The sequence below is a fragment of the Prionailurus bengalensis genome, chromosome B1 (genome assembly GCF_016509475.1).
Source record: "Prionailurus bengalensis isolate Pbe53 chromosome B1, Fcat_Pben_1.1_paternal_pri, whole genome shotgun sequence".
Classification (NCBI taxonomy): domain Eukaryota; kingdom Metazoa; phylum Chordata; class Mammalia; order Carnivora; family Felidae; genus Prionailurus; species Prionailurus bengalensis.
The window spans coordinates 107,630-130,596 of NC_057344.1; the positions used below are offsets into that span (position 1 = coordinate 107,630).

At 41.6% G+C, this 22,967-nt stretch overlaps 1 long non-coding RNA gene across 2 annotated transcripts; it reads right to left on the bottom strand.

Annotated features, from left to right (window-relative positions):
* Positions 1 to 13,643: 13,643 nt before the first annotated feature.
* Positions 13,644 to 18,928, bottom strand: LOC122469582. 2 transcript variants are annotated; one of them, XR_006293542.1, is made up of 3 exons: positions 18,584 to 18,928; positions 14,382 to 14,486; positions 13,644 to 13,926 (listed from the first exon to the last, which is right to left on the bottom strand). It is a non-coding gene; the product is annotated as an uncharacterized LOC122469582 (long non-coding RNA). The 2 variants fall into 2 exon arrangements; XR_006293543.1 differs by lacking the exon at positions 18,584 to 18,928 and having other exon boundaries at positions 14,382 to 14,557.
* Positions 18,929 to 22,967: the final 4,039 nt, after the last annotated feature.

Sequence of the window (22,967 nt, forward strand, 5' to 3'; positions counted from 1 at the left end):
GCGGAGCCTGCTGGAAACCCAGCTCTGGTTCTTTGCCCACACTCAGAGGCACTGGGTCCTCAGGAGCAAGGGAGCATTTCCAGCTCTGAGGCACCCTGGATCAGAAAAGCCTAATGGGTGCCTTCTCTGGCCATCCAGGAGCCTGCAGAGGACCGGCCGCTCCATGGGCATGCTGTGTGCGCTCCCTCTGCTGGCCACCGTGGGAATTCCTGCAATGCTCAAGGCCATGGCCGCTCAGCTGGAGGTACTGAGGGTGTAGCTTGTCCAGTTAAGCCTGTCCTCCAGATTGGGAAGGGTCTTAGTGACAGGGCCTGGGACACAAAGAAATCTTCTTTCTCCTTTTTACTGAATGAAGAATGAAACCGAATTTATTGATATAATGATATAATTTGTAATGCCTTAAGGAGCATTCCCAGAAATACAGACTGCAAATTGGCACATGCTGAATGAACCACAGGCAGTGGTGTTTACCATGAAAATACTTGGGTTGAATAAAAAATTGACACCCTTAAGAAAGAGATACAGGCTTCCAGCTATGGAATGAATACGTCATTGGGATACAAGGTACAGATTATGGAATATAGTCAATCTTGTAAGAACGTGCTTCATGCTTTCACATGATAGCTACGCTTGTCTAGGTATATGGAGAGCATAATGTATACACACGGAATCACTGTGATATATGCCTGAAACTAATACAACATGGTTTGTCTACTATATGTCAATAAAATATGACAATACTTTAACTTTCTCCTTCACCATTAAAATTTATTTCTAATTGAGAACATATGAAATTCCTTTTATACCATATTCTCTAATATCATCATATTGTTGAGAGCTTATTTTTCACGTTGTCAGTAATGTGTTTGATGACACAAATGTGACAAGGTCAGAATGCGTACCTAGAGGGATCTACACATCTGTTATGAATTTCCTGCCTCTATATGGGTAATATTTTCAATGAAAAGTGCTTTAGGGATGAAGATGGATGAAATAATTTCTATCAGACTCATAGGTAGATAATTGTGCCTTCAAATAATAATTGCCATGTCTTCACAATCAGAGGAAGTCTGGGTGAAGACATAGGTTTCTCTTTTCATGTAAGAGAAGGTGGTGGTGTTTTAAACTGCTCACTTACAACCCAGAATCCAGAGATCACCAGTAGATGTAAGAATAGCAACGCACTATCATGTTGCACATAACTAGTTCTGTTGGAGAAGTGGAGAAAGTACACTAAAGATGGCTGATTGGACTAAAACAAACTCTGGTCTCTAGCTTAGAGACCCCCTCCTCTGGGTTCTTCTTCCTTTTTTTGCTGCACATTTGAAAACCACCCCTCACACACACACACAAATATGGAGGCTGATAACTATAAATTACCCTTCCTGCTCGCATTTGGGGCTCAGATCTTTGGAAACATATGGTCTCCTCTGAGCCCGCTGGTGTTAAATAAATCTCCAATCCACCAAGATCTCTGGGTGTCACTTGGTTTTCCGCCAGCGTTCCAGCCTGGTTCCATAACAAATTTGGTTCCCTGAGCAGGAAACCCAACCACGCTGGCTCATTGTTGCCACCAGTTTGGGAGAACAGCGAGGCAGTGACGGAATGAGGGATCACAAGGTAGAGTGAGCAACCTGCCTAAATATTGGCAGTCTCCTTCTGTGTCCCATTCAGGCCAGCACCTCTCCACTGTTCCCACTGGACTTGAGGAGACTTGGCAGGTAAAGTCCTGGACCCAAAAGTTGGAACTGGTAAGGCTGGGGCCCAATCTAGTCAGACCCACTGGCAAGAGTGGAAGGGGGACCTGATCACTCCCCAAGACTTCAGAAGTCTCACAGGTAGGGAATCTATGGTAGGGAATATAATAACCTCTGATGTGTATGTGAATGTGCGATTCAGTCTAGCTTGCCTGCTGAGTTCGATTCTGTGGCTCCATGGACAGGCACCCTTGAGGTCCCCAGGGGCCCATGGAGTCTGAGTGGGCCTGTCTGTGATTCCATAATGAATGGCGCTAGGTCTGTGGTGATATCAGAATGGTTTCTGACCGTGTGTCACAGGGCTGGGACCTGTGGGGCTGAATGTCACCTGGGTTCCTTTGGGACATGGCCAGGCAGGCATGTGGCTGGTCTCCTCTTTGGAGGGGGCTCCCCTGTCTCTCTGTCTTTGTGACTCTGCCTCACGGGAGAATTGTGGAGTCGGGATGGAGCAAGGAGAGCCAGGCAAAGGTTTTAGCTGCTTTATCCGGAGACTCACCCAGGGAGCCAAAGAAGCGACAGACTGCTCCCCTAATGTTCCCCTCTTCATGACACTTTAGGCTCCCCTCCCCTCCCCTCCCCTGAGCTTGAAACTCCTCCCCCAGCGGGCTGGCTGCTGCCACTGCTGCCACTGCTGCAGCCTCCCCAGCCAGGGCGCTGCCACTGCAGCCACCCATTTTCCTCCCCTCCATGCCAGATGACCCTCCCCCACAAGGCCCTGTGGCCAGATTGCGCCCTCGGCCAGGTGCAGGTGCTCTCCAGATGCCGGTCCACATCTGCTGATATCAAGAGGGTCTCAGGGAGATCACAACAGGGGGCTTATAAGGCCATAAATATGCCTAGCAGCAAGGGGGGAGGCCCAGAACCTCCTTAGCAAGGGGTCAATGATCCTACTGCAAGGGGAAAGGAATTAGAAAGAATAAGTGTGCCTACCAGGGAAAGTCCCAAAAACCCAGCGGATATCAGGAGGAACCTCCAGAAGAGGACCTTATTGGTCTAGCCGAGATAGAACCTGACTAAAAGGGAACACTAACTCTCTCTCCCTGTTCCTCTGCTTAATAGATGTGAGGGATTCTCCCTCGTTTCCCAGGTTAACAGCTATAATTGGAGCCAACTGTGGTTAGTCTACCTTGGGACAGGGACTTTAAGGAATATTCCCAAGAAGTTGTTGCTTCTGCCTTCCCCTCCCCCTCATGTTTCTGCACCAACTTGGGTATGGTCCTATACCATCCTCAGTGTCTCAGGCACCATCGGTTCATCCTCCCACCATTCAAGTCAAGGAGCAAAGTGCACCCTCCTTGGACCACCCATTTCAGATAACTTCACTGATGCTCCAAATGAAAATTGACAATGGGGAAGAATTGATTGATTTTAGGTGGTGAAACATATTCAATGTTTAAACTAATTTAAGTTTATTGGACCTGTCTTTAAAATTATCAGCAAAGGTCAAATAAGCTCATGTTATCTCTGTTGCAATTTGTTAATGATAGTTAATTTTGTCTTTCTCAAAGTTTTCATGGGTAATTGTTAAGATAACTTTCAAGGTCCTTGGTAACCTGAACTTTCCAAATAAGATGGAATGCTAAAGCTTTGCTTATTGAACATAGGTTTGTGTTTTTAACTTCCTATTGCTGAGAAATTAAGGCTATTCGGACCTATTGGAAAATATGCTTTGTACTTAATTGGTTCATGAATTTACCATCTAACAAAATTCTGATGTAAACACCTCTCAATTGGTTACTATGTCCTCAGTTGGAGAGTAAGGTTTCCTAAGAGTTAAAATTCTGCTAAATGTACTTAAGACTGATGAAAATAAAGAAAGCAACTCTGTATGTAGGAAAATAGGAGGTATATAAGAAAGATATAAGGAATGGAAATACAGTTTCATTGAGGGTAGAAGAAAGTAATTTTGTCCTAAATGAGACTGGTTATTTGGAAAGAAATGGCTTTGGGACAAAATTTACAAGGAAAAGAATGTTATAAAAGGTTGAGATGAATGGAATTTTAAAATACACTAATATGAGGTTGAAATCCTGCTTTTCTCTCTGCTCAAATGACAAAGTTTTCTTGAACTGTTGATCTGCCCTTGATAAGACAATGCAAACAAAGGTTTATCCCCTGGGAAAATCAAATTTTTAGGTCTCAACTGTATCAGGTCTGTGATTACATAGTTAAAACTTCTGAATGTTAAAGGAGCTAGGTTTTGATAAAAACTATATAATGCTATACATTTACCTTTGGGATATTTTATTGCCACTTTGGTTGAATATGTAAAATTGTAAAATTTGTAATGATCTGTAATCCTATTTAGGATACACTTATGACTTCTGGGGTTTTAACAAACTTCTCAGGATTTAAATGGTCAATGAAGTCTTCTTGACCAATTAGGCCCTTTTATTTGGGATGGGAAGTTACTTGGAAAAGCTCGGTCATACGATGGTAAACCTTAGGTTGTATTGCAGAGGTAAATGCTGTAACTGCCTGAATATATGCAATTCCTAAAATTTTAATGTTTTGATATAAGGTGATCACTTAATATTCTGATTACTTGAGATGTTACGTGTCACAGAAATAACCGAATTTCTTTGTCAATTGCATCATAATGAACTCTCATCATATCTTTAACGATGTCTATTTCTGAGATTTTGCCATTTATAATTGTTCTTATTCTCTCACAAAACGTGTTTCTTCTTCAAGGAGATTTATAAAAAGGACTTTTTATAAATACAAGGTATTTATAAAGGGTAAATACAGGTATTCGACATCTTTCAGATTAATACCAAAATGGGTAAAAATTTCCAGAACTAAAAGGCTGTATTCAAATTGAACAAGAATTAGGAACATGGGATTAAATGAACTGAGGAAGATTATAGTTTTGTGATTCTTGTTGAAAATATTGCTTGTTCCCTAATGTTTCCTCTTCCAGATTGATGAAACTTTCTCTTAAGATATCTAGGATATACAAAAATGTCATAAAATATGCATTTGTAAACTGAAGCATTTATCTTTTCTCTCTACATGATTCCCCTGAAATTCAAAACTCTGAATGAGTATTCTTTCTTTCATGGCAATTACAATTGTTTGTATAAGTTCAATAAGAATCTGTTCATCTTATAACAGGTCACCATTTGGAAATACTGGTTATTTTACCAAGGCTTTGACTGGAATGTCATATTTGAGGATGACATTCATAGACTCAGATATGACCAGACAGCTTTAAGGAATTAGGGTTGGCTTTATAAAACATGGAGCCATAAAGTCCCTTGGAAATGTTGGCTTCGTGCCTTGCTTACAGAGTTCCCAGAAGCCTCACCAGGTAAGTAAAGAAGATCACTTCCTGGCCAGTGCAGGAACCTCAGGATATCTTGGGGAACTCATGAAGAGGAATTCGCCCAATTCTACAGGTATTGCAGGCCTCTCTGATGGCAAGTATTTGGCTTGGCTTCTGGCCTGGAGAGGCTACTGAAAGTTCAACCCAGAGATTCCTTATAAAAGGTTCCAACAAAGCAAACTTTAAAAGATCCTCATGATCACTTCCTATTCTTGCTGAGCTAATGTAAATAATTAGGCCAGATTTGTTAAGACTGGATTTGTTCTACAAATATATTGGTCTCAATTTGGCTATCACGGGAAAGGGGGGTGGGTAGAGTGAAAAACTGTGTTTCAACAATGCACCACTATGGATGTTAAGTTCTAGTTATGATTGACTTTAAAAGTTTGTTGTTTGCCTAAACTAGACAACTTGAGGTAAACTTCAGAAAATTGTCACAGTATTTCATATATAGGCAATCTTCTGTGCTTGTTATACTATGGGTATAATAATAAAACCCCATGGATATATGATTATTTAAACAACTGGAGAACAGGATGGATCTCTAAATATGCAAACCATATCTTCCCTAAACCTGATCTGACAGTTACCAGAAACCCGCCCCTTTTGAAGACTTGGAGGTGGACTTTACAGGCATACAACCAAATAGAGGATTCAGTTTCAGGTATCACCCCATGGGTCCATCACTCCAGAGCTAAGAAGGCCAATTCAGAGGAACGCTCAACCTGGTGAAGTGATCCAGATCCAGTCAACCGGCTTAAAAAGACCCTCAAAAAGACACTGGCCCCTGAGACCTCCAGCCCTGCTCCAGCCACACCCCAGAAACTGGCTGACCTGCGCATGGCAAAAACGTGAGGAATCAACATGTAGACTGAGCCAGGGGTTTGGATGCAACTCTGCCAGCTTTTGCCCCTCACTGGTGTCATAGTCCTGATCTTACTTCTTACTATTGGGCTGATAGAGACTGCACCAACAAGCTGGACATGGGACAAAAGATGCATGCTGGATCTCACATACCTCCTCTGGATGGGAGGATTATTAAGTATTCCCTGTATATTATGATAACCCCTGTCACCCTAACAACTGCTGCTTACCCACTTTGCCCCCAGAATTGTTATATGACAATAAGGGGGTCAAGGGCATTCAGCGCCATTACCTCCCTCCACAAAGATTGCTACAAGGGAAGAACACCCACTCTCTGTCAGTCACCCAGTGCCCCAAGGACTAAGTATTGGACTTTAGAGATAACGCAAAATGTCAGGAGCCCATGTCACAACAAGGGCCTCCAGAGAGGGAAGCAAGCTTGCTACACTTATCTTCCTCAATGGAGGATCTCAGACGGGGAAGGGATGCAAGACAGGGCCCTTCAAATGGTTATAAATGACACTCGGGACAGGTTAATATAAGCCATAAAGGCGACCACTCCTCCAGCAGCCTACCAGGGCTTGAGACTTTCAACCTTCAATCAGATGCTTACCAATTCCCCACTCCAGCGTTGGACTAACACTACTCTAGAAGTCCTCCATAAAATACATAATCACACCCAAACCTGCTGGATGTGCTTGCCCCTCAGCCAGAGGGCTTATTTAACTACTCCTCTCCCTTTGACCTGGGAAGCTCCTGAAAATCTCAAAACCAACACCTCTGTCTTAATTGGACCCCTGGCCACTGGAATCCATCTCACAAATGCCGACAATCTAATTTTTATGGTCCCTGAAGGTATGAATTGTACCTCTCTATACGGAAGAAATATAACCTTAAAGAGGAATACAACCCTATGTTCAACCCCTGGGGTGTTCTATATATGTTCTAATTCGGCCTACCGATGCTTAGAGACCAACTGGACTTTGATATGTTATTCCGTCTTCCTAACCCCAGAGATATCCGTGTACACTGAAGATCAGATCCTAACAGCCTTTAGCCCCAAGTCCTGGGCTAAACTGGCAATCCCGCTACCCGTTCTGATAGGTGCAGGAATTAAAATGGGAATAGGAACTGGAAGAGGGGGCATAGGTTCATCCATAGGACTATACCATAGACTATCTCAAGAGCTAAATGAAGACATGGAACAGGTGGCAGATTCTCTGGTAACCTTACCAAGCCAAATAAACTCTCTGGTGGCAGTGACCCTCCAAACTAGGTGAGCCCTCGACCTCCTCACTTCAGAAAAAGAGAGACTTGCATCTTTTGGGAGGAGGAAGGTCGCTATTTCATAAACCAGTCAGGAATAGTTACAACTAACGTAAAGGAACTCAAGGAAAGAATTCAACATAGATAACAGGAGAATATCAATCAATGGAAAGGATGGGATCTCACAGATTGGGCATCCTGGCTTCCTGCCCTAGTGGGGCCCTTCCTCTCCATAATTTTACTTGTATCTATTGGCTCCTGTATACTGAATGTTCTGGTACATTTTATTGAAAACACTGTTGCTCACCAAACTACTGCACATATCTTAGACTTCTGAGAGTACAAACCTATAAAACTGAAAGGTGATGCCTACTAAAAGTTTGGGTTTTTTTTAAGGCATCAATGGGGGGAATGTTGAAGAAGTGGATAAAGTACACCAAAGATGGCTGATTGGACTAAAACAAACTCTGGTCTCTAGCTTAGAGACCCCTCCTCCAGGGTCTTCTTTCTTGTTTGCTGCACACGTGAATACCGCCCTCCCACACACAAATATGGAGGCTGATAACGATAAATTACCCATCCAGCTCGCATTCGGGGCTCAGATCTTTGGAGAAATGGTCTCCTCTGAGCCCTCCGGTGTTAAATTAATCTCCAATCCACCAAGATCTCTGAGTGCCACTTGGTTTTTCTACCAGCGTTCCAGCCTGGTTCCATCACAGTTACAGAAGAAGAATACAGACCTTATTCGCAAATACTTTTGGTTAAGATCAATAATACATCTTTGCAAGTTCCAGGCTGCAGGCTTTGGGGGAAGCACAATGCCTGATGCCTAGTTTTGGAATATAAGTAAGGTTGTGATCAAGCACGGGGGAATGGAGCAGGGACTGGGGGCAGTGGGGGAGACAGATGATGATTATCTCCCCATGGGGGCACACTCTGAACCTTACCTACTAAGGAGCTGCACACTCTGCCTCAAGCCATTTCTCTCCATGACCGATACTGAGACTGTGCCCCAACATGCCAGGCAAAATGAGGGGGACCCATCTTCCCAAGGGCAATGGCCTGTACTGAGGTTACCCCAGTGAGGTTGGATCCTTGCACTCAGGGAACTGTCATGCCCAGGGTTCCTACACTTTCTGCCTCCAACACTAAGAGCATCATCACAGAGCCCCTCCTGTGTGGCTCATCACCCCCTCCACACACTGTGACCAGCTCCATCCTTTCCTCCTTGTCTCCTCTTTGTCTCTGCTTCTCTCTACTCCTGCCTCCCTCTTTATTCCTCTCACTCTCTCAGACATGCCCAATTCCCCCTTCACTGACTCAGTGTCTCTCTCCCTGCCTGTCTCTTTCTCTGCCTCTCCCCAGGCCCTCATCCTTCTGCTTTATGCAGCCCTGTCCATGAAGCATGGCACCACATGTCCTGTGTCTACCTGTCTCCTGTCATGTTTTAGCTCAGGCCCTGATCGCAGTGTATGCGAATCCTGTTTACAGAAGCTGCTCACGCTGACCTGTACTGCAGCATTGCTATTCCAAGCCACTCCTGTGAAGCGTCTGGACAGCCAGACCTTGACGCCTTGGTGGCCCAGCCATGACTGCAAAGTTGCTGGAGGACTGGTTGCCTCCACAACCTGGGAGGAAGGAGGGCCCTGTAGGCATCAGGGGCTCAAGGGCAGAATGCATGGGCTTTGAAGACCTGGACACAGCCCGATGCTTACAACAAACCCCGCCTTGGTAGTGAGGGAGGAAAAGGTATCATGTCTTCGACCTCTGCCCTGCCCATCCATCACTAAGAAAACAGTGGGAGGAGGGGCACCTGGGTGGCTCAGTCGGGTAAGTGTCTGACTTTGGCTCAGTTCAAGATCTCATGAGTTGTGAGTTTGAACCTCTCATCAGGTTCTGGGCTACAGCTCAGAGCCTAGAGACTGCCTTGGATTCTGTGTCTCCCTCTCTCCTTCTGCCCCTCTCTCGCTTGTGTTCTGTCTCTCTTCTGCTCAAAAAATAACCATTGCAAAAACATAAAAGAAAAAATAAAGAAAACACTGGGAGGAATATGAGACCTCATAAGTCTCACCCCAAAGACTACTACCATAAGTCTACTTCAGCTCCCACCTGGATTGGTGCTACTGCGAGGTAGCTGGTAGTTGGGAAAAGTCCACAACATCTGGATTAATGCATGGTTTCCTCACTGCAAACATTGCAGTGTTCTACTGCAAATATGTCTTCCCTGAGAATTCATAATATTTTTACTACATGAACAGCTGCAGTGACTCTGCAAAAGCACATTTCCAAGAGATGGGAAAACTGATGAATTATGAAATTTGGAAAAAAAATAACTTTTGAATAAGAGCATTCAAAATTGCTAAACACATCTCAGAAAGTACGACTTTTCGTGTTTTTCAGTTAGTGAGTTTCACAACCAATGTTCTAAACAGGTTAATTACTAACTCTGTACAAAAAAAAGAGTAAAATAACAACAATAATACTGTTTCAGTTTTCAGGAATATTCCCATGAAAGGAGGTCTGGAAAAAGTGAGCCAGGCCAGGAGATGTAAGTGTGGAGTGAGATGCCATCCTCCTCATGTTATTTCCACAAACACACAGTGACTGCCCTGTGGTCCTCAGCCTCTAAACACTTTTGGCTAATGGAGGCACCACCAAAGTTGACAAACAAGCTAACAACAGAGAGGCCTGTAGGCTCTTGGGAAAGATTTTTACTCTTTGTAAAGTAGATAACACCATAGATATATCTCAGAACACACAACCTAAAGACAAGATCAGGAGAGAGTGCTGTATAAAGAGACAACAGGTTCCAGAGAGAGAGTTACAACTGAAAATGGTCACCTCATCTCCCTTGACCTTCTCTGTGTCCATAGTAGGGACAGAATTCTTGTTCCTCACAGAAGTTGCACCAGGTTCTGCGTTTGATAGAGGCCAAAGAATGGATGGAGGTTTATTCCGATTTGCATAGACTGGGTGGAAAAAGGAGAAAAAAAATCTCTGTGCCTTCCTCCACCATCTTGCATTGCTTCCTACAATCAGGTCCCTTACCAGAAACAGAGGGTTTTCCACATGGCAAAGGTGACCCCTTGGGACTCAAGGGAGCCTTGAGGAAGGCACCAGAAGGCTTTGTTTGGATATTTGGTAATCAACCAACTGCAGACAGGTCAGGGCTCAATTCATTGGAAATCAACACTAAAAGAAGGGTTTCCTAATACACATCATGGGAAATGACAATTTATCACAGATTAAAAATTAAAATATGAATGGCTTAGTTAGGATAATGTCAGTAAATGTCAGCATGAACAGCACACTGTCCTTTTCTACAGGGCATGTGTGAGATTTTTCAAGTGGTGTACTGTATATATCATCTGCCTTACATATCTGACAAGGGATTATATAAGTATTCATGAAAAGAATTGCCCTTGAAGGGACTAATACTATAGTAATGAAGAAGGAAAAGGTTAATGCTATGTGGAATGACCTGCAAAGTTTCAGGGTTACACTAATAAAATAACATTAGAGGAGTGAAATTTCACAAGGATTTACTTTACTAATGGAGTACTATAGTTCACAATACAAAAAAAAAAAAATTAAAGAATAAAGGGACCTCTAAACAGAGGAAGGAATGTCTGTATTCTTTATACAAAGCATATTTTCTATGGGGCATTTATCCAAAAGCAAATCAAGAAAGCTCATCAGGACATACAGCCTCCAATTCATGCTGTTGTTCACGTTATTCATGTGAAACAAAAGAAACAGCCTTCAACATTGTCTCAAGGTGGAAGGGGCGCTGACCCATGATCATTCTAGCACCCATTCTCCAGTTAAGTGTAACCGGGAGGTTGCAGGGGGGCCCACAGTCAGTGGAGGGGCGTGAGCTCCACCACACACAAGGGACAGACCCAAAAAGCCCTGCTGGCTGGGGCATCTGAGGGAACCAGTGTCCTGTCACCACTGTGACACAACCTGTGCCCTCTAGTAACCACCTGGGACTGTTGGCATGAGACCAAACAATGACACCCACTGGAACAAGAAGCCGATTGTGCAGATGTTGCCACAGAAGTTAAGCTACTGCATTTCACAATGTGCTCCGTACCTCTCCATGAAGGGATCTCCCTATCAGGTCCTCTTGCCATTGGTTTGTGCCTCCTGAATTCCTCTGGAAGCCTCTGTCTTTGGATGACTTCCAGTCTTGAAGGTCGAGATGAATCAGTTTCACTAAGAGTTACCACACCCAGGCCTCCACTGGACACCAAACGGTTTAGCCTTTTTGAAAACGTCACAGCGCCCTTAAAAGAAATATGTCAAAATCCTGTACCTGCATTTCAAGTAGGCGACCTCCCTGCTCTGCTCCGCCACGGCTCTCTCCAAGATCATGAGCCCCAAGCTCGAGAGAGAAACACATCCACATTCAGCTGTGGCAGGGTGTGCACAAGAGGAGGAGAAAAAAACATTCTTATCCAGTTATCCTGAAGCGCCTTCTCACAAAGAGCAATTTAAAAGAGTCAGCACATCAATAAAACCCATGTGGAGAGATTCAGTGCCCATTATGATCATCTGCGTTAGGTGTTGAAGCACTCAGGAACGACTAGGCAGAATGCAGGCTACCTGGTTTCCGAAGGTGAGCTCTGACTGCTGCAGCTGTTCTTGAGTTTCTTCTACTCTTCTCCTGGGCGTACAATGGCTTTCATCAGATGAAGCACCGTGTTGAGGGTGATTGTAATTGGCCCAGGTTCCCATTATAAAAACTGAATTCTCATACACACGACCCAATCATATAAGGCACATTTCACATGAGGAGGAGAGTACAGAAAGCTCAAAGCCATCGCTACATCATCTTGGATTTATTATTTAATGCCTGTGGGGCTCCACGTTGACATGGTCTCCTTACTTGTGGTGACAGCTCCCTAATTCTGCAATGAGGATCTTTCATGGTAAAGTTCAAACTTTCTTTTCCTTGTATTCTTATCATATTTCTCATGGTTACAACTAGGTCTCTAAAATGGGATGGTCATACTTGTCGATGTGATTCGTCCTCGTCCAAACTGCTTCCTGAGGTGTGTAATCATTTCCAGCACCTCCAGAACATGTTCAGGAACCACATTTCCACATAGTCTGGCCAGCATTGGGTATCAGGAAATATGTAGTTACTTAACTTGTTTAGATTAATATTTTTAACTTAACATCTGGAAAATGCCACATCTCTCTTGAAGTCTCTATATAAATGAATGTCTCCTGAATGTTTGTGTATATTTGTGTGCTACTTGGCTCTAAACACTGTACAAAGTTTCAAAGTAATACACTGGCTGTCATGTGAGCTGCTGGTAGGAGCTGAACTCACTTGTAGTTCCAAAGCTCTTCTGCAGCTAATTTCACTTTCTCCTCTGTGGCTGACAGCTGCTTCTCCCCTTCCACCTGCTCCCATTCTTTCAATCCAGCTTCCTTTGAGGGAAAAGAAACATACATTACCTGGTAATCCATGTAAAATTCTGCCTTTCTTCCCTCCCTGAAATCTGAAGGCAGGACTCAAATGTCCCCTCTCCCCTTCCCCGTAAATGCACGGATCCACAAACACAACAGGGGGAAGCATTGACACTCCCCATTAAGGGACTAAACAAACACAAACTCCAGCATGCTGGCAAGTCTTTAGCAACCCTGAGCTTCTCTTCACAGCTCTCTATTCATACTCATCAATACATCACATAAATATAAAAAGCCCACATGAGATGCACTAAGTGCCCTCCCAGTCAGGCTCTTATGGTTGGGACGGCAAAAGTGTATTTCTTTTCAATGTACAAAACTAAGTCTGGCCAACTCATCACAACTAAACACATAAGGATGATGCAGGGGTTTCTGACTTGACTGATTTCTCCCAAGAGCCCTGAACTTTCAATCAAGGCTCAGGCCATGACATTGCCATAGAGACATCTTTCTTAGACATGGTGTCATTAACACTGTACAATGACCTCCTGGATATTTCTACAGTTCACGAGGGAACTCCTGCCACCTGCCCCAAAGACACCAGTTGAGAAGAATGTAAAATACACTGATGAAAAGAAAATGATGTGAATTGCCCCCCTTTATAATGTTGTCTCCTGGAAAAGGAATGCGGGGAAGGGAAGGGAAGGGAAGGGAAGGGAAAGAGGGAAAGGAAGGAATACTGAGTTCACAGGTTTCAGTAATGCTGGCACTCCTGATCTCCTACCAGACATAAACTCCCATATCATCTGCAGCAAGATACCATCACAGTACACCTGAATTCTCCTCCCAATATTTCCTACCTAATGTCTAGAGTTTAAACAAAAATACATATACATATGGCAGTTGTGTCACTATGATGATGGGGCTGAAATGTAAAGGGCAATGAAAATGAACCCTGAGGTTTCCACAAAGTGAAGGAAGGTGCAGATCACAGAAATCAAGGCAGAAGGGAGGAACACAATTCTTTACTGATTACTATGGTAAAAGTATGGTTGGTGTTAAATGTGCTCAAAGAAAGAAAATTATCCCCACTGTCTGACACATTCGTTCTTACAACAGTGTTTGTAACAATTAACTCCTGAAAATCCTACTCTTCTGTGAGCTTTGGTCTTTGTCCACACATTCCATCACCAACATCTACATTCTTCTTCAGCATGTCCCATTTGGCATCCTTTGCCCCTTTCACACACCTAAGTGCATCACAGTTGTCCCCCAGCTCCCTTTTTCTGCCTGTCAAGCATAAAACAGTTTACTTGAGTGTGCACACCTTTTCCCACGAGTGTGGCCATGAGGGGGGGAGAGGAGAAAGGACAAGATTTCCAGGACAGGAAGCCACTTTTTACCTTCCAGAGCAAACTCATTCTACCAAGTGCGGCTTTCTCCCCACCAAAGCAACACCTATTCCAGGTTACATTATTAGACGTCAAGACTCCCTGCATCGAATCCTTGATGCGTGCAGTAGTATCTCCTGACTTTAAGACAGATTTGAGAAAAGTGGAATGACTATAGAAGAATGTACAGTATAGTGAATGTCCTTACCAATACTAAAATGTACACTTAAATGTTTATGATGGGGATCTTTCTAATGCATGTATTTTACCACAGTTAAAGAAGAGAAGCTTAAAAAGAAAGTAATGATGTTCAGTTCTCTGATTTATATAACATTTGATAGTAAATTATGTTACCTGATTCGTTTGGATCTTAAGCTGAGCATTTTCTTTCTGCAGAGGCTGTTTTTCAGACTTCGATTTCACTTTGCTGGTATCAACTTCATTAAGGGAGAGGTGAACCTGAGCAAAACATTCCTTCTAGTGACTTCCTCCCAAGAAGATCACTCAGTAGATAACATATAAATCGAATAGTCTAAGACATGAAGATTTGTTTTTCTTCAACACTAAAATGTACAATGGAAATCCTTCAGGAAATAGAGGGAATTTACTTCTGAAACCTCTGAAGTGTTTACTAAATTAGCACCTTTATATTCTTTGTAGATTTTTCCTCTCCCTGATTTGCAAGTAAGATAGAAACAAAACCTGTACTAGGCTTTCCAAACAAACACTGGACAATGTGTCATGAAGAAGCATTATCAATAGAACGTACCCCACAGTCAATAACTGTATCATTAAAAACAGTCAATCCAGTTTGGGCCAAAGGGAAAAACCAGACACATAAAGAAATGAAGGACGAAGAGAATGGTGAAAGGTGTAAATGTTTCAGAGCAACTATCTTGGTTTCGAGACAATGGAACTGTGACTGTATGACAATGAAAAAGTGAAGAAAGTGTAAAATCTTTCAAGCCAAACAGCTCCAATGAATGACTTTTCTTTATGGAAGGGAAATATTGTCACCAGATTCACTTTCAAAATTCTCTGAATTAAGAGGAACACAACTGTTCAACATGGCGAGAAACCTCTAGTGCTCTCTCCTGGCAACACTGAATGATATAAAAATTAAGCCAGGGTTATGAAAACAAATTCTGCCTCACTCCTACCTAAAAAGGTAATGTTCACTACTGTTGAAACAGCAGTGAACACCATGGAAGGTTGAGGGGCTCAATTCACACAATGACCAAAAGGGCTCAAACATCAAATTATAGTAACTCAGGAAGCCCCGATTACTGACATTCTGATTTCTCTCAGATTGCAACAAAAGGTGTGCACTTGGAATGATGTCATTAAAAAATTCATTAGTGCGCTCAAGTGTCTCACGGTTATTCTTCAACAAAACACATAGTCATCAGGAATACTTAGTCCTTACTTTTACTTCCATTTTTAAAGGACAAAGAAGGGATTTTAATACTTTTTTAAATTTATTTTTTGAGAGAGAGACAGAACGAGCGAGCAGAGGAAGGGCAGACAGAGACAGAGGGAGAGAATCCCAAGCAGGTTCCCCACCATCAGCATGGAGCCTGATGCAGGGCTCAAACTCATGAACCATGAGATCATGACCCAAGCTGAAACCAAGAGTTGGATGTTTAACCAACTGAGCCACCCAGGTGCCCCAGGACAAAGAAGGGATTTTTATCTTACATCTATGTGCTTCATAACAGGGAAGGTTATTTTACCACATGGTTTCTTGAGCACATTTCTTTGCTCCATTGATCTACACAAATATGCAATAAAGGATTCAGAATTCAAAAATATTAATTAAGCTAACATAAAAACCTATCTCTTGTGGGTAAGTCATTACAGAAATAAAGGATGTGGTATTTTACATATGTGATGATTGCTTTGAATTTAGCCTGGTAGAGAATGGGATGAAATGGGACATCAGGATAAAAGAGGAGATAGCAAAATCAGTGAACCATAAGTGAACACAATTCCAGGTGAAATCATGAAAATGAAAAAAGCGGGGGAGATGGTTATATCTGCTGTTCACATGTGGATATTTTTTTTCTTCACGTTTTGCATTCTCCTTCATGTAGTACTTAATCTCAGAAATTTGATCTAAATTAACCAAAAAGATTTAAAAAAGCAATATCTTAAGATTAGTACCCAAACCAGTAAAATCAAATTACCCATTGTATCAACAGAAAGGCACATGATCTGGTACTTTGGTCACATATAACATTTTGGCATGACTGTGGTCCCTGAAGAAAGCAAGTTTTAGTTACTGACATTTTATTTTTCTTTCTCTCTTTCTCTCCTTTCTCTCCTTTCTCTCCTTTCTCTCTCTCTCTCTCTCTCTCTCTCTCTCTCTCTCTCTTTCTCCTCTTTTTTTCTTTCAGAGAGAGAGAACACATGAGTGGGAGAAGGGTAGGGAGACAGAGAGATTCTTAAGCATATTCCAGACTCAGCAGGAGTCCAAGTCAGGGCTCAGTCCCATGAATCTGCGATTATTTCCTGAGCCAAAATCGAAAGTCAGATACACAACCAACTGAGCCACACAGGTGTCCCCTAATATGCCATCATTAAGCAAGATTATTCTTAGAATATATGAACAGTTCAAATTTCCCTGACTTCACTGGAGGAGAAATGGAGAAAATCAAGTATCCTACATACTTATATCCTGTATTTCATGATCAAATAAACAAATCAGTGCAATTACTTTAAAAACAAAAGTCAAACAGAAAAAATAACCTACCTAATTTCATTTAGGCTTTCCCCCACTTTCACTCACACTTTGAAAATAAAGAAAGGGACTCCTGGGTGGCTCCGTCAGTTGAGATCCAACTTCAGTACAGGTCATCATCTTACCGCTCACAAGTTTCAGCCCATATTAGGCTCGCTGCTGTCAACACATAGCCTGCTTCAGATCTTCTGTCCTCCTCTCCCACTGCCCCCTACTCACTTGCCCCCTCACTCCCTCTCATAAATAAATAAATCTTTTAAATAAATGGATACATAAATAAATAAATATAACTATAATAACTGTAACTATAACTATAACAACTATAACAACTATAACTATAACTATAATAACTATAACTATAACTATAAAACTATAACTATAACTATAAAACTATAACTATAACTATAACTATAACTATAACTATAACTATAAACAAGAGAGTCAGGCTCCTGGGCGCATGATCAGTGGATTTGGGCTCAGGTCATGATCTCACGGTTGGTGAGATTGAGCCCCATGTGAGGCTCTATACTGAAAGGTTGGAGGCTGCTTCAGATTCTCTCTCTCTCCTTCTCTCTCTGCCCCTCCACCACTTGTGCACACACACTCTCTCTCAAAATAAGAAAATAAACATTTAAACAAATACTGAGAGACAAATTATTCTAAGTGTCACTTTTTTGGCACAAGAGGCCTCCAGTGTCTTTCTGATGTTCCACAGGGTTCCATCCATGGGAACCAGGGTGGGATGCTCAGGTGCATATGGCCTTGGAATCAAATACACTTGGGTAAAAATCTCAGCTTTACTACTTAGTAGCTAGAACCCTGGATAACTCCTCATCTCCCCAAATCACAAGATGGTGAAAGCCCAAGATGCAAACCTTACCACCTGCATTACTGGTAAACACCATGCATGCATGAAACACTCACATTACACGTGGATAGCACATGGAAAGCACCTAGAATGGGGCCCAAGATTCCAGAATCTTCTGACAGGCATTGAATTCTATTTTTGGGTCCCAAACTACAAGCTTACCTTCTATTTGTACAATGTGAGAGCTCTACTTACCTGAGGTCACCCTTCTCTATACCAGCAGTGCTGTATTCCCCATAGCAACACCAGCAGTTGAGGACCCACTATGTGCCGGGTCACTTAATCAGCACAGTCCATTAAGCCCATACACATCCATTAGCCCCATTTTGCATCTTGTTCACTTCCACTCACTCTCCACTGGCATTAGAGGCTCTCTCCACCCAGGACTCATAACACATGTTTAAGCCTCTCTAGTGACACACACATGGCCTGGCAATATCTGACCTCTTCTCTAAGCCTTGAGCCTCTTGACAGGCTCAGATAATGCCTTAATCTGTACATTTCCCCCAGTAGGCAGGTCATGTCAAAATACTCCTGCCACTGGATTCTTAAACATTTCTGACCAGAGTTAAATTCATGCACTTCTCTCTAATTGTCTGATTTTTTTCCTCTGCTTGGTCACCTGTCTCAGTTGGTGGCAACTCATTCTGTGTTGTCACTTAGGATGCAAACAGGGAAAAGTCACTGTAAAGAGTTGAGGGGCAAACTAGACCTGATAAGTCAATGTCTTTACTTCTAGCTGAATTAGAAACCACAGTGAACAGCTGTATTAAGAAATGATTAAAGGGCACCTGGGTGACTCAGTCGGTTGAGCATCCAACTCTTGATTGTGGCTCAGGTCATGATCTCATGATTTGTGAGATCGAGCCCCGCTTCAGGCTTTTGAATCTTTTAAAAAGAGATTTTAAAACAATAGATTACAAGGAAAATAGAAGCCTGAAATCTTACCTTCATATACTCGACTCTACCTAGAAGAGGGATAAAGAAAATTAAATTTGATGTAGAAACAATATTTTTTATAAAAGTATAGCTCATGACAACAATGTCAAAATCATAGTCCAATATAGTATTATAATAAAGGGTGATTCAGCAAAATAAATTATTTTTGTAAGTGTTGCAATTCTAGTATAGTTAACATACAGTGTTATATTTGATTCGGGTGCACATATCAGGATTCATCAATGCTGTAGGTTACTCAGGGTTCATCCTGGTAAGTGTACTGTTTATCCCCATCACCTATTTCTCCCATCCCCCCACCCACCTCCGCTCTGGTAACCATCACTTTGTTCTCTAAAGTTAGGAATCTGTTTCTTGGTTTGTCTCTCTCTTTTCTCCCCCTTTGCTCATTTGTTCTGTTTCTTAGATTCCACATATGAGAAAAATCATATGGTATTTATCTTCCCTTAGCATTATATCCTATCAATCCGTGTTTTTGCACACGGCAAGCATTCATTCCTTTTTTGGCTGAGTAATATTCTTGTGTGTGTGTGTGTGTGTGTGTGTGTTAATGTATATATCACCTCTTCTTCATCCACTTATCTATGGATGGACACTTGGGCTGCTTCCACAATTTGGCTATTGTAAATAACGCTGCAGGAAACATAGGGGTGTGTCGTAGACTCTAAGTCTAAAGTTCAATTTTGGCCAGCAAAAGAGCAGATCCGGGATTTAAACTAGAGATGGCTAATGTCCAGGAAAAGGACAAGAACCCCAAATAAGGGTCCTTGCCCCATATCTATTCAGATCAGAAGTCTTGCAAACGTGATGGGTGTGTACAAAGACACAAAGAAACTAGGAACATTAACTTGTGGATGTGAGGGGGAAAAGGGGATTTTGAAGATATACAGTGTTTGGGGTTTGGGTCAACATAAAACAAAACCCAGGCACCGGGCAGATGGGTAGATGGTTGTTAACAGCAGACAGGAGGTGCTGTGCCTATTTATCTTTGCCAGCCTAGGGGATGATACAGATAGGGGGAATAGCCTCAGGGTTAATAAGCCACCTTTTCTTTTGTTAACCACCTTCACTCCGGGCTGCTTTGCCTGCATCACAGTGGTCCAAAGTCCAATTCACCAATGTACCTATCAGGGCCCTATTCTCTTATGAAAGCAGCTTTCAACTATAGTACTAAATTTGGGGTGCTTTCACCCTGAATATCTTATTATTTCTGTGTATTGGCCACCTTTGTGCCATTTCTATTTCAGTCTTTTGCCTCTCTATATATATTTGGGGGGCTCAGCACCCCCTCCCTATTTTGGGGTACTTTTGCACCTCCCTAGTCCCAGCACCTTTGTTCCTCCATATTCTTAGGGTGTCTTTGCACCCCCCTATTTTTGGAGTGCCAATCTGGTTTACCCAAACTCGGGTGTGAGTATATATTGACTTTGCATTTCTTTGTGCCTTGTTAACCCATTGGTGTAAGCCCAGGCGATTCCTAAGCTTATCCCGCACAGGGGTACTTATATCCTTTAGAAGTATTTTTTTTTCTTTTTATTCTTTGGGTAAATACCCAGTAGTGCAATTACTGCATCACAAATTAGTTCTATTGTCAATTATCTGAGGAAATTCCATACTGTTTTTCAAAATGGCAACAGCAATTTTGATTCCCAGCAGAAGCGCATGAGAGTTCCTTTTCTCCACATCTTCGCGAACATTAGTTTTTTTCTTATCTTATTGATTTTAGCCTGACAGGTGTAAGGTGATATCACGTGGTAGTTTTGATTTGCATTTCCCTAACTATGAATGCTGTTGAGCATCTTTTCATGTGTCTGTTGGCCTTCTGAATGTCTTCTTTGAGGAAATGTCTGTTTGTGACATTGGCCCATTTGTAAATTGTATTTGTTTTCAGGCTGTTGATTTGTATAATTTCTTCATATATTTTGGGTACTAACCCTTTATCAGCTATGTCATTTGCAAATATATTCTCCAATTTAGTAAGTTGCCTTTCAGTTTTGCTGATTGTTTCCGTCGCTGAGCAGGAGCGATTTATTTTGATGTAGCCCCAATAGTTTAATTTTGTTTTTATTTCCTCTGCCTCAGGAAACACTCTAGAAAAGTGTGCCCATGCCCTAGCTTATCAAAACTTTAGAAGTAGAATAACCTATAGAAAGAATTTCCTTTCTACTTGCTGATATTTCAACCACCATTTCTACGGAAGAGAATTAAGGTAGATATCTTATTTTTGACCAAAAGCTCTGTTTCCATTCTATGAAACAGATACCAAACTACTAACCTTCAATAATGGAAATGGCAGACTTATTTTAATTTAATAACCAATGCACCATTTACATTTACAACTTACAATTGTAGAATTTACAATTCTTTTTTGTCAAGTCCAATAGCCATAATAAAGTCCAGAACCACAAATATTTCAGAGATTCAGACAAAACAAAAGTAAAGGTAAAATCTTTGGACTAAAAGATGCCTCTGACGCACCAGAAACACCGGAGAAATGTCTCCTGCATTTGGCTATTTCCTGAACTGACAAACAATTCTGTCAAATCAGGTCCTGTGATTTTTCCCACATCACCAACAACAAAGGTTTTCAAATCAGAAAGGAACTTGGAGATGGCTAGAGAAAACACACAAGCAACAACAAAAATGAAAACAAACGTTTCCAGAAAGTGCAAAAAGTGCTTCCTTGACTAGAGTCATTCCCTGAAGACATTATAAAATTATAGCAGGTACTTGAGACATCACAGAGAGATCTGAACAAAGTAAACGAAATCATAGGAAGTATGATCTCAGACCAAAAATGACTCAAACTAGACATCAAGAACAAAAAGTTTTTAGTTGGACAATGACAAAAAAAATGAGATTAAACAACAACCTTCTCAAAAAAACATGGATTTGAGGGGAGTTCGGTGGAGGGATGGCTGAAAGAGGTGAAGTAGATCAAGAGTACACTTGTGATGAGCACAAGGAATGCATGAAATCACTGAATCATATAGAACACCTGAAACTGATATTGCACTGTATGTAAATTATAGTTGAATTAAAAAAAAGTCCATATAGGTCAAAGAATACAACATATCTGTCATAAAGGATCATCTTTATAAACCCTCTACCAGCCTCCAGGAGGTTAATAAGCACACCTCTCAAATGTTTCCTCATGGAAGAGCAAAGGAAAGATGGCTTTCAAAGGAGCAGGAACAAACTTATGGGGGTGATGACTGTGTTTGCTATGTTACTGTGGTCATGGTTTCATTGCTGCTTACATTTGTCAAATATCAATGAATTGTATTCTTTAAAAAGGTATTGTTATTCTAGATTCTATATTGTTTATTTCTGATCTGATCTTTGGGTATTAATCCATTTACATTCAGTGTTATTATAGAAAGATACGGGTTTAGAGTCATTGTGATGTCTGTATGTTTTGTGCTTGTAGAAATGTCTCTGGTACTTTGTCTCACAGGATCCCCCTTAGGATCTCTTGTAGGGCTGGTTTAGTGGTGACGAATTCCTTCAGTTTTTGTTTGGGAATATACGACACTGAACCTGTAGGAAAGATGTAATAGGCAACACTGAGAAGTTTTATTTTGATGACAAACATATTGCAACTGTGTTTTAATAGTAAGAATTTGTAAGCCAATGTAAAATAGAATAATTAAGAAAATTCAAATTTATAGTAGATAAGAAGTCAATGACTTCTATTGTACATTCACGAAGTACCTGGATAAAATCCTTTGGAATTTCTCCAAACTATGCCCAAAATTCATGGAAGAATGGAAGAAAGTAAAAACACAAAATGTACTAGAGATACAAATGAGATTCTTCTAGAGAAAGATGTTTACAGATACAGATATATCTGAGAGAAACGGGCAACTGCTATTATAATAATACGGGATTATTTTTCCAAGAAAAGGAATTACACATTAGCGTTCACTTTTTGATGTTTTCTTTCAATGTTCACTTTGATTCTGAATCACAGCTCAAAATGTCAGATTTCTGAGGTACAAAAAGATTTGCATAATCAGGTGATTTTGTATATTTTGATAATATCTGTGGGATTTTAAGTTACCTGAACACACATCTCCAAATAGCCAGTGAAAGGAATTCATGTTTCTATTTCATGGCATTGTGCCAAAATCAATCAGTAGCAACTCTGAAAATTGATCTCTAAAAGAACACAGGGGTGCCTGGGTGGCTCAGTTAGTTCAGCAACTGACTTTGGCTCAGTCATGATCTCGCAGTCTGTGAGTTCAAACCCCACATTGGGCATTGTATTGACCACTCACAGCCTGGAGCCTGCTTCACATTCTGTGTCTCCTTCTCTCTCTGTCCCTCCCCTGCTCACACTCTGTCTCTGTCTCTCAAAAATAAATAAACATTA